We start from the raw sequence: 6,000 nt of genomic DNA, 5'->3' as shown, positions 1-6,000 counted from the left end.
ACTCTCACACACACACTCACACACTCATTCATACACACTCACACACACATACTCACACACACGCACACACACTCACACACACGCACACACACTCACACACACTCACTCACACTCACACAGACACCCACTGACACACACACTCACATACACACTCACAGAGACACACACACAGACACCCACTGACACACACTGACACACACATTCACACACACACTCACATACACACACAGTCACACACACTCACACACACAGTCACACACACTCATACATGCACACTCACACACACATATTCACACACACACTGACACACACACACTCACACACACACTCACACTCACACACACTCTTTCCTATCCTGCAGAGGAGCCACTGAGGAGGGTGGGACAAGGCACTCCCTGGAACTGAGTGGGGAGGGTGGTGGCCAGTGGTGGCAGCAAAAGCTGTGGCTGGCAAGAAGCTGTTTGTCCACAGGAAGTGGGTGAGCGAGCACTGTGTCCAGGCAGGAGGGGGTACAAGGAGCAGATCTGGTACCTGGGCCACTGCTGAGAGCAACTGAGCTGAGGGCTCTGCTACCCAGGCTCCCTCCCCAGCTGGCCCAGGGTGTGGTCCAGCCCTGCACTGTCTCCTTCCTCACTCAGCCAGCTGTGGACCCCTGAGTGTCCCCTGCAGCGCTGTGCTGGCTGTGCTCTTAGTACATCTGGCCCGGCCTAGGCAGGGCACAGGCAGCTGGGGCAGGAACTTTCCAGGAAGTGTGCACTGCCCCTCCTGCAGCCATGGGTGAGAGGGCTTCGGGGACAGGGGTGGGGAAGGTGGGAGAGGGGAGGCAGGACCCCAAGAGGGCCAGAACCCTCTGGAAACCACACAGCTACAGAGAAATGGCCAAAGGGCTGCAGGGTGGGGAAGGATGTTGGGTGAGATGAGGATGATAGTCATGATAATAATAATGACACAGCAGTGTCAGCTTTGGGAGACACTCTGCCTTATAGGATTTACAACTCATTTTCCATCTAGAAGCCAGGAATCTTAGTTCTTTTTTTTTTTAAACTTTTTATTTTAAAATAATTTTGTGTTTACAGAAGACTTTCCTTTATGGTACAGATAGTGCAGTTCGCACATAGCATCTTCTACCAGCTTTCCCTAAAGTTAGCATGTTAATTTATCATGGTGTATTTCTCAAAACTGTTTTTTTTTTTTTTTTTTTGAGACTGAGTCTCAGTTTGTTGCCCAGGCTAGAGTGAGTGCCGTGGCATCAGCCTGGCTCACAGCAACCTCAATCTCCTGGGCTCAAGCCATCCTGCTCTCCTCCATCCCAAGGCCATCAAGTATTCTGCTCTCCCCACCTGGAACGCTTGTCACTGCTGCCCCCCCTTAAATGGCACCTCCCCCATCACCCCACTCCAATCCATTCGGGGTCATCACCCCTTAGACCCTTCACTTTCCCGTAGCACCGCTTCCAGTAACGCCTTCCTCCGTGCAGTTGTGTGTTCACAGTCTGTCCGATCTGTCCCACGGCCTGACAACCCCCTGAGGGCAAGAACGGGGGCTCTCTGCTCCCAGCCCTATCCCAGCTGCCAGCTCCACGGCTGGCTTATAGCAGGGGCTCAGAAATGCTCGAAGCCACGCTGAATAAATAAATAAATGGCCTGGCTGTCTTGCCAGCAGTTTCAGGGGAAGGTAAAAGGAGCATCTGGTGACAAAACTCACACATCTCTGGGCCTAGTTCACCAGGAACAGGGTTCCAGCTCTGCCACTCACTTGCTATGTGACTTTGGGCAAGTCTCTCTCCCTGTCTGGGCCTCAGTGTGCTCATTTGTGAAAAGCAGGGGTGGATGGACCATGGTGGGCTTGAAGGAGTGAGTCAGGTGAGTGTGTGGTCACTTATCAGTGGAACAGCACAGACTTATCCCTGGAGGCAGCTGCAGTTGCTGCTGCTCAAGTTTCCTTCCCCTTTCCATCCCTTGCCCTGTGCTTCTTCCTCATGGCCAGCAGGGGGCAGAAGGAGGCTGCGGTGCTGCCCACCTGCTACTGCAGGTCTTGTCTCTTCTGTCACTTGGTTACAGTGTGGTGCAGGTGGAGAAAGGAGAAGGGTCTCACCTTGTGCCTGCCTCCCATGTCACCTCAGTCTGGTGAGGGTTCCCTGTGAGAGGTGGCCAGAGGTGCCCATGCCCCTGTCCTGGCTCCCATTCCCACAAGGATGGAAATGAAAGTAGGCGTGAGACGCTGTGTCCTGCAAGGGGCCAGCAGGGCTGTCGGGGGGCTGGGCCTCCCACCCCGCTGTGTCTGCCTCCTACAGGCTGGGTCTCTCCATGCGGGATCCTAATGTCTCTAGGCCCGGCTGCCCTGGTGCTAGTTTTGGGGGCGAGGTATAGAGAACCAGGGACCTGGGACAACTGCTCTTTCCACAGTCCCCAGGGACCACATGTAAAGTAGTACATCTTTTATTCATCAATTATTTTAAAATCTCAGCACGTTATTTTTGGTATTGACCAAATGGTTCTAAACTTAACATGGAAAGGCAAAAGACCAGAATAGACAACACAATATTGAGAAAGAGCAAAGTCAGAGAATTGATATCATCTGAGGTTAAGACATAGTATTAACGCTACAGTAATCAAAACAGTGTGGTATTTGTGAAAGAACAGACATGGACAACAAGGAAACTGTGAAAATATCTCTCACATTTAGAGATTCACTATAAGGAAATGACAGCTGAAGGCAACATGAGATCCTGGACTAGATTATGGAACAGAAAAGCAATGTTAGTAGAAAACTGATGAAATCTGAATAAAGTTTACCGTCACGTGAATAGTATTGCAGTAATGCTATCTAATTAATTTTGACAAACTTGCCATGATGATGTAAGGTGTTAACCGCAGAGAAAAACTGGTGGAAGGCTATGTGGGAACTGCACTATCTGTACTATCAGTGATCTCTTCTGTAAACCCAAAATTATTTTAAAATAAAAAGTTTAAAGATAAAAATAAGAAGTGAGATTCCTGGCTTCCAGTTACAAAAGGAGTTGGAAAGAGCAGAAAGCAGAGTGTTCTACAAAAGTTTGAGCTGCTATATTATTAATAATAACTCATCATCTCACCGCACATCTTTCCCCACCCTGCAGCCTTTTGGCCATTTCTCTGCAGCTGTGTCATTTCCAGGGGGTCCTAGCCCTTTTGGGGTCCTGATTTCTCCATGCTTCCTTACTGACCTCTGTCCCCAAAGCTTTCTGGCTCAGTGGCTGAAGGAGTACTTCGTGGCAAGCTCCTGCCCAGGTGCCTGTGCCCTGCCCAAGCCTGGCCAGAGCTGCTAGGAGCACCGCCAGCACAGCACTGCAGGGGTTAAAGGAGGCCCAGGGGTCAATAGCTGGCTGAGTGAGGAAGGAGACAGTGCAGGGCTGGATCACACCCTGGGCCAGCGCAGGAGGGAGCCTGGGTAGTAGAACCCTCAGCTCAGTTGCTCCCAGCAGTGTCACTGTGACAAGCTCTGCTCCTTGTGCCCCCTCCCTGCCTGGGCACGAGGCTCACTCACCCACTTCCTGTGGACAACCAGCTTCTTGCCAGCCACAGCTTTGCCTGCAACACTGGCCACTGCCCCTTCGAGGGAGTGCCTTGTCCCAGACACCCACCCCACTCGGTGGCTCCTCTGCAGGAAAGGTGAGTGTGTGAGAGTGTGAGTATGTGTGTGTGTGAGTATGTGTGTGTGTGAGTGTGTGTGTGTGTGTGTGTGTGTGAGTGTGTGTAAGGATGGAGCCGGCAGGGCTGCTGGGCGGTTGGTACTGATGCAGTGGAGACCACCCATCAGGGTGTAAATTCGGGGCAGGTGAGGTCAGCCTGCCTGGTCCCTTGTCCCTGGGCTGGGCAAGCCCCTCAGGGGTCACCATGTCAGTCCCCCATCCTCAGAAGTTCCTGTGGTGCTGGCAGGGATGTCTGGGGTGGGGCTGTCCCTGTGCTGAGAGAGCCACCACTCAGAAGGAGTTGGTTTGCTGGGGAAGGTGCTGGTGTCAGTGGCTGCATGGGACCAAGGCCAGCTGGGGAGTGGGGACACAGGGGCCAAGGGAGGGGGAAGATTGCAGGGTCTCCTGTGCCACCTGCCTGCCCATGGCAGGGGCCTGGGTATTGTCTCCCCTTCATTTCCTTCCCTGCCACCCACTGGCTCTGCTGTCAGGGCGTCAGGGCGCCTTTCTCCCCCTTGGGGCTCTCTTTGCTCCCAGAGTGCTGACCCGGGCTGCAGGGGAGCTGGCGGACCTGGAAGGGTTGAGGTTCAGAGCCTTCTCCCCCACCCACTGCTCAGTGCGGGCACAACCTGGCATGAGGGCCCCTCTGCCCTCCCCAACCCCCAGCTCTTGCTCCTTCCTCACTCCTCTGGGCAGAAATGGCTAATCTAGGTGGTTAATGAGCAGACACGGGCAGCTGCCTCCCCACCCCCTGCACCCTCGTCTCCTCCTCTGACCTGGTGTTCTCCTGTCTCCCCTTCCCAGGCTGGGAGTCCCTGCAGGTGATCTCAGTGTCTGCCCCCACCCCCAATTCCTGACCAGGCAGGACTGCCCGCCCAGGTGTCTTAGGCTGGCCACTGTGCTAGAAGAGGAAACTAGGAGGGGTGGCTGAGGGGGTGACCCAGGGAAGCCTGCCGTGCTCCCAGGCTGGGCTCCCCACAGGGGTCTTGGGGTTAGGGACAGGGTGGGTGCTGGGCAAGGAGAGACTGAGTCAGGAGGGCAGGAAGGCGGGTGGCTGTGGGTGGGAACAGGACAGAGAACTGCATACTAGGGTTCCAGCATCTTTGGGGACAGGAGCTTCTCTAACGGAAGCCCCAGCTGGCCTACAATGTGACAGAGCAGAAGCCTGTGGAGCTGTGTGAGGGGGACACTCTTTGTTCCCTCTGGAAACTGCGTGACAGGGTGGGGACCACTGTGGCTCAGACTTGGCCTTAATCCCACCTGCCAGCTGGCAGCTTCTCCTGTCTCCCCCACCCCAGCTCTCGCCCAGGACTTCAGAGCTCGCTGCAGGGCAGGCACCTGCCTGGCACCTCTGGCCCAGGGGCTGGGGGAGGATCTGGATTGGGATGGAGAGTTGGGCGGGAGAGCCCTATATGGAACCAGCTCTGGGGACCCAGTTGGGGGTGGCCTGGCCCCTGCTGGCTGTGGAGAACAGGGAGCTGGACACGAGTGGGCTGGGCCAGGCTGGGGGTCTCAGCCAGTTGAACGCGGCTGCCGGAGCTGGGAGCCAGCACCTGCATCTGGAGCTGAGAGTTTGTGGTGATGGAAGCGGGGTTCTGGGACCCTCTTCTCCCAACCATCGTCCCTGAGCCCTCCTGGCTCTCCTTGCCCTTCCCCCTCCTGTGCTTCTGCTACTTTACCTCCCTCAGAGCCCAGCACAGAGCTTGCCACGGGGTAGACGCATCAAGAAAGACAAATGCAGAGAAGCTGGTGGCTGAGTGGAGTGGGCTGGGATAGGGTGCATGAAGGTACAGAGGAGACATTACTGTCTTCTGAGCATCTTCTGCTCTCTGATGGGCTGTGCCAAGGCATCATAGTTTGGGAACCCTCAGCTTCCTGTTTCTACTGAGGTTTTTCTCCATAAGGTGGGGCACCAGAGGTGGAAGCTGAGTTACGCTTAAGGCCGACATTCCTAGGGCTGCTGGCTGGTCAGCGGGAGAGTGGGCTGCCTTGCAAGCCAGTGAGCTTCTTGTCCTGGCACAGATTGGCCTCACAGAGTCCCCTCTTCCTCACCAGCGTTTGGGGAACTGATAGCTTGACACCGTGTCCTAGCACTGTGGCTCTCCCTGCTACTCAATCCAGAATAGCCCACCAGCTCAGCTGCTTCCTGCAAAGGTCCTGAGGTTGCTCCAATCCCCTTGGCCCACTGTGCACCTTGCCCTGCGGGTTGACCCCTGGAGGGCGGCAGCAGACCTGCCCCTGCTCCTGTGCACATTGGTGTGCAGGTTTGACGTGGACACACATTTTCCATTCTCCTGGGCATAACCTCGGTTGGCAAATGCAGGGTCACG

This window comes from Microcebus murinus, chromosome 8, assembly GCF_040939455.1.
Source record: "Microcebus murinus isolate Inina chromosome 8, M.murinus_Inina_mat1.0, whole genome shotgun sequence".
NCBI lineage: Eukaryota > Metazoa > Chordata > Mammalia > Primates > Cheirogaleidae > Microcebus > Microcebus murinus.
Note: the sequence above shows the minus strand (reverse complement) of the source record.